The sequence below is a fragment of the Falco peregrinus genome, chromosome 9, assembly GCF_023634155.1.
Source record: "Falco peregrinus isolate bFalPer1 chromosome 9, bFalPer1.pri, whole genome shotgun sequence".
NCBI classification, from domain to species: Eukaryota; Metazoa; Chordata; class Aves; order Falconiformes; family Falconidae; genus Falco; species Falco peregrinus.
Genome location: NC_073729.1, coordinates 37,814,654 through 37,826,310, shown reverse-complemented (window position 1 = coordinate 37,826,310; position 11,657 = coordinate 37,814,654). Strand labels below are relative to the sequence as shown.

The 11,657-nt window shown below is 52.3% G+C and overlaps 1 long non-coding RNA gene across 1 annotated transcript; it reads right to left on the bottom strand.

Annotated features, from left to right (window-relative positions):
- Nucleotides 1-5,774: 5,774 nt before the first annotated feature.
- LOC129785178 (uncharacterized) lies at nucleotides 5,775-9,594 on the bottom strand. Its single transcript, XR_008748815.1, has 2 exons — nucleotides 8,540-9,594; nucleotides 5,775-6,379 (listed from the first exon to the last, which is right to left on the bottom strand). It is a non-coding gene; the product is annotated as an uncharacterized LOC129785178 (long non-coding RNA).
- Nucleotides 9,595-11,657: the final 2,063 nt, after the last annotated feature.

Below are 11,657 nucleotides of genomic sequence, written 5' to 3'. Positions count from 1 at the left end.
GCAATCTAAGCCTACAACCTGCAGGCATATACCATACCATACCCTGCCCTGCCCTGCCCTGCCCTGCCCCACTACTCACCCAGTTCACCCTCTGCTCCAAGTCAGGCTCCTTGTCAAGAGGGCCCTGGTGTGCTTAATAAAAAGGCTCATCAAAGCCAAATCAAGGACTTAAAGACAGCCTGCTGTGCTTTCCAGAGAGGTGATTCTCAGGGCAGCTGCTTAGAGACATGCTGCACTTCTTGGTATCCATCTCTTTCTGGAAACTCAGCAGAGGAGAGGAGACTGGCTGGTGCTCGGCATGGCTCTGCCACAGTGCCTTGCTGCTTGAGCCTGCTGTGTGATGTGGGTACTCTCCTGCCCAGTGCATCAGCCTGGCCACATTATCCCAGCCACAAGCGGGAACCCTTTTACTATTCTGCATTTGAAGTCAATCCTTTGCTTGAAGCTGCTTCTTTGCAGGGTGCTGGGGACTTGGCTTTCCCTGAACTGCAAAGGACAGAGAAGCTCCATGCGCCCTGCTCTGGGGGATTTAAGTGCCAGGCCTGGACTAATTTCCTTCACAGCCCCATGTGGATGTTGCTATCACAGAATAGCAAGTGGCTTTGGAAGCAATTGGATTTCACAGCATACCTGCCCAGTCCTAGGGAGCTGCCTGATACCAGTGCTCCTGCACAGGTCTCCATCCCCAGCTGTGTGATGCAGCCTGTGCCCAAGCACCTTGGGATGGGAGCTTGACCACTGGCACGTGTCTGGGAATAGGGACAGAGCTTGCTGGTGACAGTCCAGGTGCCTTGGCCCCGTAGGAAAGCATCAGGGAATACTCACAGTTAAATACTGGCAACTTAAAGAAGGAAAAGTGGTCAAAACCTTCCCTGTGTAAAATTTTTGCAAGTTACTTTATCACAAGGGCAGGTGAAAGGCCCCTGGTTACAGTGGGCAGAGGATAGGGGAACATCTCCAGACCACCTTCAGGGACCCCCACCAGGCAGGGCAGCCCCTCTCACCCTGGGCAGCAGCTGCAGCCCATAAACGCCTCAGCCCTTATTTTCTGCTGAGGACAAAAGCCATCAACAAAGTCCTAATTAAAAAACAACCATGAAGCAAAAAGCACAGCTAATTGCTTTTTGACTGCAGAACAAAAGCCGCTCCTTTGCCTAATTACATAGTGAAAATGAGAATTCAAACCCGAATTATAAGTAATCACACAAGCAAAGAAATGGGAGTGAATGCCTATAGGAACCTGAACACAGCCTGAGCACAAAGACAAGGCAACAGCTATAAAAGGGGGATGACAACGAAAGTATTTAAGAGTCATTATATTGAGTTAATCTGCTGCTCCTCAAGTACCTTCCTCCACCGAAGGTGCATCCTGGGGCACTGAAGCTCCACAATACTCCCGAGAAGTCCTACGGGTGAAATCATGGGCTGCCTCTGGCAAGGGGACCGCATTGCCCAGCAGCGTTCACTCACCCACCGAGCCAGAAGAACCGGAGTGCAGCCTCCCACCCAGGGCACACCATGCTTCTCCCACCTTCTCCCACCTCCTCCATGGGTCTAAGCCAAGCTGGCATGTTCTGCAGGGCCAGAGAACACGCACGTCCCCTGAGGGCAGAGCTTCCCCACAGACAGGTGCCCCAGGCTCCCTGTGGGGTGGCAAAGGGTCTGCAGGGACAGACACCCCGGGTGGGAACCCGAGCCCCGCAGCTCGTCGTGTCCCAAGGCCACATGGTGGCCCACGTGAAGTGAGCCGAGTGGCCTGTCTCTGAGATGGCAGTGGGCCTGCAGCACTGCGGGGAAAAGGGAAAAAATCCTTTTGTTCCTAGAATAATCAGTGTGGGAGAAAGGAGGTGGGGAAACAGGAGGAGAAAAGTAGGTTACACTGAAAATCTCACGGTCCGCATTGGAAAAGCAAGTCCCGTGCTCCTGAGGGCTGCGTGGAGATGATGGTCAGGAAAGATGGAAACAGTCAAATTAATGTGTCCTTACCCAGAGGACAGTTAACCTGCAGAGCTCCCTGTGCCAGGAGGTCCTCGCATCAAGTACGAGGTGTCAGGCCATGGAAAGGGGATGGCACTGGACAGTATAGGGTGCCTCCTTGCTGAGATGTGGTCCGACACCTGACCTGGCCCCACTGAAGACAAGACTTGCTGTTGTCCTGAGGCCCTAGACACCACCTGGGCAGCCGGGTACCAGGAGGGCAGCAGCACAGAGGAGGCACCTGGCCAAGAAGCAGCGTTTCCCAGTGGCCAGAGCATGGGACCGTGACTTGGCCCATGGCACAGGCAGGCAGGAGCCTTTGCACCAGCCACCCTGGCTCAGTCACCGCTTCCACTGCACCCGTGCGTGTGGCTCCCACCTTACGGCAGGCAGGCAGAGCCTGTTCAGGGAGCTGGGTACAGGAGGGCTCATGGTGCTGGGTAGCCATGAGTTGTGCTACTGGGAACCTGCCCTCCAGGCTAAACCCCCTGCCCAGGTCCAAACCAGCCCCAGATGCAGCAGCATCCACGACATTTAAACCCAATTATTCCCACTTGCAGTAAGGACCAGAGTGTGCTCTCCCTGAAATGCCGAGTGCTGCATATGAATCAATAGCTCATTTCTTTCTCTTATCAGAGGGGATCGGGGAGGGAGAGACCATCAACATGAGGAAATCAAAGAAAATGGAAATGGCATAGCAACAAGCTGATGTCTGAGTGAGCCTCGCGATATCAGCTGGAGGTCGTTCTTCTCTTCATGCTTCACGAAGAGTGCCAAGGGACTGCCACATCACTAGCAAATTCAGAGGTGCTGGGAGATGCAAAAGCCTTTTGTCACCAAGTTTTGTAAGCACAGCACCAAGTTGCAGCTCGCCCAGGGGGTGGGAGCTCTGGTTTGGCCCCATGCTGAAGAAACAGCCTGAGGCCACCAGCCCAGTAGGGACAGACTCTGGCCAGGAGCCACAGCACAGCTGGGCACCCAGCAGAGGAATGGCTGGAGCTTGTGCCCAGCACCACATGTGTGGTTCCTGGGCATGGCCAGTGGTTATGGGGGACGAGATCCTGCCTCAAGTCATATCCCCTCCCTCCAGAGCTGGCTGCACTGGGAGGGTCAAACTCAGGCAACGTGGTGCAAGGCTGGGGACTGAACTGCCTAGATACTGACCTCCTGGGGCCATGGTGCTGCTCTCGGTGCCCAGCAGAGATGTATGCTGGTGCAATACATACCCACATCCATATCACCCCCTGCCATACCATCCCCTACCCATAGCTCCAGCACTAAAGCCCCACAGAGCCCAGACGTGGCTGCAGCGCTGCTAAAGCGCACTTTCCTCCAGGGCAGCCTTGTTCTCAGCAGTAATGATCTCACCCTTCATAGACAAATCCCCACAGGTTTCTGAAAGAAAGTAACTGCTTGAATGTGTCCCAGTCCCCAGAAATGGCGAGGGGGAAATTGCTAGCCTGCGATTAAACATTTTTCAGTGATAAAAGCAGCATTCCAAGGATGATGGCATTGCCCAACCTTGAAGTCTCTGTTTAGCAGACACAGCCAGCATGCACCAGTGGGTGCTCTTCCCAGGTGGCTGTGTCCGTCAGGCAGCTGGGGAGGCTCACGTGCATGCTGCTGCACCCCAACCCTGTACTGCTCAGTCACTCCGTGGCAGGGATAAAGGGCCATCCAGTGCCACTGCTGGAGGGCCCAGCCATCGAGCCTGTCCCCCCTCAGCCAGCACTCTAGGAAAGTCCATCAGGTTTTTAACTTCAGTAAATTCTGACCACTAATTGCACCCAGTTAGCCATTCCAATAAGCTATAAACTCCCTTGTGAATGTTACAGCCATCACCAGCAGTCCACTGGGCCATAATGATCACCGGTATCATTTGTAAACACAAAATTACCCTGATGTTCTGTAGGAGGATGCTGCTCCCCTTGATCCAAAAAGAACCAACTCCCTTTCAGGGCAGTGATGCCCTGCGGAGGGGACAGGGAGCATGGCATCCCCAGCTGAGGGACCCTGGGTCAGAGCCTGGCAGCACCCACTGACTCTCACAGGCACCATCTCGTAAGAGATGATTTCAATGTTCATCTACCTTGCATCAGAGGCTGCTTTTGAAAATCCTTGCCTGCCTTGCTGTGCCCAGATACCTCTGAGGTGGCCAAAGGTAAGTAAGATTTGAGAGGAATCATGTCTGAACCACCTGTCTCCCCCAGGATCACACGCTATGCTGTATTTGCCCTCAGTCCTCAGCAGAAGGCAGAAGCTCTGCACAACAGCCTGGAGAAGGACGACCAAGATAAGCACATGAAGTAATTAAGCTCCAGCTCACATCTCCCCCATGTCCCCCAGGCTTGATGTGTGCTCTGGACACAGGAGAATCACACACTGGAGTTGTATCAAATGCTGGAGGGTAGGAGAGATGCTCACAAGAAACAGTACATATTTTTCTGTTGAAGAGAATTTTTCAAGGGGAAAGCAATATACCCAGTTAAAAAAAAGAAGCGAGACTAACAGCAGCCAGCCAGCCTGGCTGTGGTCATCACCCTCTGAGTGCCTTTAACACTCCGGATACAGCTCAGCACCTTGCCTGGTGGATCACTGTTAGCTGCAGCACTCTGACATGGGAGACGGCTGGCAGAAAGGCATCATCTTCCTTGCTGCTTGGTGTGGCATCTCTGCAGAGATGCTCTTCAACAAGAGCTGCCAGCCAGGGTGCTTCGCAGCTCCTGTGAGACCGTGTACCCACAAAGAGCCCACCCCAGCAAGAGCTCAGCCAGCCTGGCACCAGCTCCTCCTGCACGAGCCCCAGCACAGCCGGCAGGTGGGCAGCAGGGTGCTGAGGGGCACCAGCCTGACCCAGCTGTGGGCAGCTGCAGCCCTTCCTCCCAGGAAGAAGAGGCTGGGACCCAGGAGACCCAGACTTGCTGTGGCCACCAAGGGAAGTCAGGAGCAGGGCTGACTGTGGGGAGAGTTTGGGGGCCAGGGGAGCGGGCAGGTATGGGCTGGATGAGGGAGGATGGGGCAGCTCTAGGCTGGGGCTCTGGCAGCGGGGCTCGTCATTAAGACTCGCCAGTCCTAATCCGCCCCTCCTTCCTCCTGCCCGAACAGCTGGGGTCTGGGTTTACCTCGGGAAGGAGAAATGCTATTTATCATATTTCTTGCAAATGTTCTTCTGCCTCAGCAAACCAGCACTGGCTTACGTAAGAGACCTCTGGGATATTTGCAACAGGCGAAGGCATTTGAGCATGCAGGAGGTGTGTTTTGTAACACAGTGTACGCTCATGCAAGCAGGCTGGGGACGCAGGCAGGAAGCTGCTGCAAAGAAAGAGCCAGCACTACAGTCCCAGAGCTGTGATGGCGCTTTTAGGTCCTCTTCCCCAGAGAAAAGACCAAAGAGCAAGGGATGGCATTCTCCCTGCCAGCTTGTACTTAAGCAGACTGCCTCTGAAAGGCAAGAGTCTGTGAACAAGAGCACTGAGGCCTGTCACGGCCCTGAAACCTCAGGGTCTGTCTGATACCTGACAGGATCTTTTGTCCACAGCTCACGGTGCTTAGGGTCCAGAGCCAGAAGAAAATCATCAGCATCAGCTCTCCTTGTTCACTCATTTGGATTCAGCACAGCATCTCCTTTCCCATCCCATCCCTAAGCCAATCCTGCCACCAAATCTCCCACACATTCCAGGCAGCACCATGGCTGCTGGGTTAGAGACACCTTCCCAGCAAGAAGAATCCTGTAGCATCTAATGAACATGTAGCTAACCATGAACATGTCTGCAGCTACAGCTGCGGGACTTCAGGGAAGCAGCAATCCTGTCTGGTTTATTCAACAACTAGTATAAAATCTTTGCCATGATTCAGTTGACTCTGGTGCAGAAAGAGTCGAAGAAGCTCTAGGTACACCCTTGGGCTTCAGATCTGGGGGTGGTGCAGCAGGGGTATCTAGTGGTTATAGGACTGGTTATATTGGTTATAGGATGTTTATAGGTTCCAGCATTTAGGTCACCTGGGATCAGTCTCAGTTTCATGTGCATTGGCCTCTTGTCTGACCTTATTTCAGTCAAAGCAGCAGGAATCCCGGACACTTTGGCATCAGGCTGTCCCAGGGCTCTCACCGGGGAGATGCAGAGGGATGCCAGGAGCTTTGGAAACTCGACTGGCAATCCTTCCATGCCTGGTTCTGCATTTGTACCATGGGGTTGCAAGACAGCTGCCTGGCTCTCATTTGCTTTGTCTCCTGTGGTGATGCTCTGGTGCTGGGACCAAGTCATGACAGCAAACCAGGCAGCTGCTGGGCTGAGACCTTGTGCTTGTGCATTTCAAGCAAAAGCTGACAGCTAAATAAGACCTTGTGCTGGACTGCTGCACAGGTAAACCCTCTTCCATGGTCAGATTCACTGTGCTCCGCCTGCAAAGATAAAGACAGAAATTTAGTGCAGAAAACAAGAAGGACTTCTTGAGTGGTGGCTGCACTCAAGTGGTGAGTGGTAACAACAATAGGTTGTTACAGGAGTGTGGGCACCTTCGAGGTCAGAGCATTCCTCACTCTGCACTGGCAAAGGATAAATACATCTAGTCCAGCCTTCGTGGTGGCTGCTCGTTCAACCTGTTAGTCAGACGCCTGCACTTAATGGACTCCTCAAGGCCCTTTGGCAGGCTGGGGTATAAAAGCTGTCTTGAACCTGCAGCAATGCCCAAGGGTTATGAGCTGGGTGCTGCAGGCTGGAGCCAGGCTGCTCGGTCGGCACATCCCTCTGCAGTCCCTATAATTTAGTAAACAACAAGGAGAGTGGTGCTGGCAGGCGGAGGTGGCTTGCCCTTACACATGAGATTACTGAATTTCAGGGCTATAAAAACAGGACTCGCAGCCGGAATAAGGCAAAAGACTGGTGGATCACTCACCTGGAATAAGTCAGGTATGATCCCACAGCAGAGGTGAAGGGAAGATTTAATTCCTGCTTATCTTCCAAATGCTCTGCTGGGCTAGCTTTAAAATCACCGTGCTTTTAAGGGAAGCTATGGCAGTTGCTGAGCAGGAAATCCTGCAGTGACAACCACCTGAACTCACTGGAAGAGATTGTGGCCCTTGCACCCAGCCACACAGTCCCTTGCCCTGCCCAGTCTCCCCCAGCTCCTCTGCTGGTGGAATTCCCCTTATGCCACCCCATACCGTGTCAGAGGCAGCACACACTTAAGCCATCACAATGCACTGCACTGGTTTATACTGTTTGCATATACCTCTTAGCATTATAGATTTGGCCTTTGTCTTTGTTATTTGTGTCTCCAGTTCTTCCCCTACTAAGTACATTAGTTGCCATGGAAACAATTATTTCATTGGTATAAGTAATCTTCACAACAACCACAAAAGCACCAAAAAGTCAGTTCATATGCTGTACCTTCCACTTAATTCAGTTAGTTGCTAATTAGCTCTTCCCTTTAAAGTGATCAAAATCTCTGCCACCAATAATCTGTAGGGAAAAGTAAAGAGTTTTGACTGGGTGCTTTGATTGTTTTGTGCAACCACCATCCAGCCGCTCAGGCTCAGCGTGGGAGGACCAGAGGACATCAGCTGGATGTAGGAAGCACCCGGCAACTCGCAGCATCAGTGCCCAAACCGCTGAGCAAAGCAGAAGGACCCAGCACAGTCCCAGTGCCATGGAGCTGACAAAGTCATTGCACCGGGGCAGAGGGTGCAGCATCCCCGCGCAGTGACGTGGGGATGCCGTGGGGACACCTCGCTTGGGAACCCACCAGAGCTAGTGCACTCCAGACTGAGCAACCCTCACTCAGCAAGCTCCTCTTTTGCGCCGTGCAGGCAGTGAAAACGCTGTTTCCTGCTGCACGCCAAAATAATGGGTCCTCAGGTGACGAGGGAGAAAGAAGCGGGTAGCAGGGGCCCTGCGGGCATCTCGCTGCTGGGCATCGCAGCTGGCGGTTACTGCCTGCAGCAGCGACAGCAACAGCTTTGCTGGGCCAGCCTCTGCTGCACCCCGCATCACACAGGTCCTGCGCCTCAGCATCCCTGGGCAGGTCTTCAGAAAATGAAACCTGCTTTGCAATATACCAAAGTTTATCCAAGGCTTTACATTAATGAGAGATGATTAAAGTCCCAAATCAGGCTCTCACAAGGTGTCTGATGGCACACCTGGAGCTGGCCTCTCAGCACAGGACACCAGCTGAGCCACCCAGTGCACGAGTGCCAGCTGGGCACTGCTGGTTGTGGGGCTGCAGGGCCAACATGCGGGGTGGTTGATTGGTGGAGAGGGCACTTTGCATCAAGCCCTAGCTAGATTTGTGGAAGCAGGTTTAGGTGGATCCAGGGGTGAGAGGGAATATGAGCTGGGCACATCGTGCCACCTCTGCCCGATGAGAGAGAAGTGGCTCACCTGAGGATGCTCCAGGCTGATAGCCTCGTCATCCTCTCAAGTGCTGCTGAGTGTGAGATGTCAGATGAGCACTTCTGGGTGTCTGGTGAGAGCTGATTATGCAGAGCCAGGCTAATATTAGCAGTCAGACAAGCTCTTTGGTCTGGAAAGGAATAGGCAAAAAGCAGACTGGAAAAACTAACCTGATCATAAATCACTCCCAAAGAAGCTGATGTCTCCAGTGATCCATCCACAAGAATAAACCCAGGGACACCCCCTGGACCATGATCAGCCAGGCTGGATCTGCAGGTTACAACAGCAAGGGCTGAATGTGTCAACGGGATGGGACAGACTGAGCCACTGGCTTATTTCTCTTCTTTGTCTCTGCACAGGGAAAATTTACTGCAGCTCAAATAACAACACGGCAATTAATTCTTCCTGCCTTCTCTATTTGGCAGTCACTGCAGCAGGGAACTGATAGCAACATTTCTGAAGGTTAGGAGCAGTGCTCAGGAGGTCACAAGCCTGGCAATCCATGAATCCTGAACAGAACTACACCATCACCTCTTCTGGATGTTATCATGTCTTGTTTTCTTTTTACTCATGAGAAACTTGTTCCTCTAACATGTGCTGCTAACTCCTCAAAGACTTTGAGATGTTCTGGGATCAGCACCAGCTGGCTGGTGGCTGGAGGGACCACAGAATCCTCCAACGGCTCCTACCTGCTTGGTGCTGAGGGTGTGAGTGCTGGAGCTACTCTGGTCTCACCACATTTTTTGGTCAGCTGGGGAAATCAGTACTGTTCACTGTCAGCAAATGGCGCCCCTGGGGAGATGCTCCTGGAGGACCTGAGACGAGCAAATCGCTTCAGAGATAACTGAAGCAGCTGTGACTGCTGCTCCAAGCCCATTGCAAGAGACAGCGGTGGGGACAGAAAGACAAAAAACCATCAGTTTTTTAAGTCAGTCAGCTGGTTAAATCAGAGGCCAATTCAGCAGCCAACAATTATTTGGACAGAAGAAGTCCAAAGAGATCTCCAGAGTTTGGGGAGACCCCAAACACTCTAATACAAAGGGCCCAGTCCCAGATGGAGAAAAGCCTTTGGTGGCAAAGGGATGTGAAGAAAACCCTTAATTATCCCTGGGAGGAGAGAGCTCATGTTTGCCAGCTGACTGTCACATTTCTCTTAGCTTGCACAGCCAACACCTCTCTTTTCTGTGGTTGTATGGCACTGTGGACCATGAAGTTGCAGCCCATGCCTGGTCTTCCAGCATGCTGCCACATCCAGGGAACCCAGAGGGAGCACAGGCAAGGTGTGCAACTGCGAATTCTTTTGCACTAGTGCCCATCTCTAAAGTGGCCCAGTCCTGCAATGTGGGCTGCGGTGGAACGGAGCCCAGTGGGATGGGGCAGCACGGAGTCTGGTTGCTGCTGGCCCAGTTCCCTTGTGCCTCCAGGAGGACTCAGGGAGGGAGGCGAACTGCTTGCAAATGGGGCACTGTCAGGTCAGACAATCTATTTTCTGTCCCCTCCCAGCAACTCTGGCATTATTAGAAGGTGCTGATGTCTCCAGATTGATAAACAGGAGCAGAGGAGCTGCAAGGGAAGGTCACTGGTAATCACACGCCAGACAGCCTGATTGCTTTTTCATATTGCCAAGTGAGGCATTCTGCCTGTGAAGTGTCACCCTCTGGGCTGAACTTTGCACACACAGGGACACCTCATCCCAGAGAGGGCACACGATATGTGGGGTCCAGGCCACTTTCTGACTTGCCTTCCCACAGCTCTCCCTGCCCTGGTGTGGGAGCGCCAGGCTGAAATGCAGCCACTCCACTCCAGCGCCTGTGTTGCCTAAACAAAATCAGCTTTTCTTTCCCACAGTCCCTGCGCAATCCCACAGCTTAGAGTGTCTTCACTTCTAATGCCATCACTTCTCATCCTGCACGCTCTTTCTCTCCTTACGTTCCTGTATCTGCCTGCCTGTTCCCACCCGCGCAGTGTGTTTCACACAGGGACTATAAGCCAGGGCTGCACCAAGGTCTGGCCTTTTTTAAGTGCGTTCTGGGAGACTGGACTTGCTGTAAGGACTTGAAGGCTCAGATTCAGCTGGCCGAGTTGCCCCTAGATCGCTTATTAGCTGCTCAAGGCTTCATTCCCCAGGACCACTCCGCAGAGGTGGAGAACAAGCCATTCAAGCAGCTTCCAGAAGTGGTTCGCAGGTCAGTTCCCTGATGAAGATACCAGCGTCATTAACAGTGCTCTGTCTCTGCCCTGGTAACCAGGCCTTTCTTGGGGCTCTCGCGGTGACCACCGATGCGAAGCCCTGATTGAGGGGACTGTGGGTATCTGGCTCCAAGGCTCAGCCTGCTTATGTCAGCTCCCTGCTGGAGCAGGACAAGATGCTGGAGGCAGTGGGACAGTCCCTGCACAGCACCCACCCCACCACAGATACAACATGTGGTGAGGTCACCGTAGCCCCACCAAGAGCCTTTCAAGGTCCTCTGTGCTGTCTCATGGCAGATCTCAGCTCTACACCCAGCTTCAGCCAAAACCCACCGATCTGCCGCCCGCAGCCCCAAGGAGCCTGGGCAAGCTCTGTGCTGCTGTACATGGGTACCACCAAGGTGCCAGGAGTGTCCTCAGCTCCGATGTCTTCATAGCACATGGGAAATGCTACAGGCATGGCTGATAACCCAGTTTTTATTTTTCTGGAACAATGGATGCATTTTAGATTTTACTGGGGGGGGGGGGGGGGGGGAATAATTAGCTTATTAAATGACTCCCAAACAAACTTTTACCTAGGTTTGTACAGTGTACACTAAACCATTCTTATAAACAGGCTTGTCAGCAAGGCAGCAAGTCATTAGAAAAGGGTAAAATTAAGCCATGAATGACAATATTCTTATAAGAAAATCTGTAATGCCTTCAAAGTGAAAGCAAACTAAAAAACCATCAAATCAGTAAAATCTGGGGAGAGGAAAACTAATGAACTATTCTTACAGAGGTTACCCATCCTTGAAAAATCCACAAACACACCAATTTCCTATTCTGTGCCACCTAAAAGGTACAAAAATGTTCTTGTTTCAGTAGCACCTTCCATCCCAGGCTCTGTAAGCACAACACAAGACTGTCCAATTGTGCAAGCAGTTACCTGCACCACAGTCATTCTTCTGTTTAGTTGTGTGTGGCATTAAGTACCTCTCTCTCGCACACATGGCATAAGCCAGAGATGTTTCACTGGATTTACCAGGTTAATTCTGAAGTCTGGTCACATAAAGCTGTGGCAGAGAAAAATAAACTCCAGACATCTTAATTCAAAGC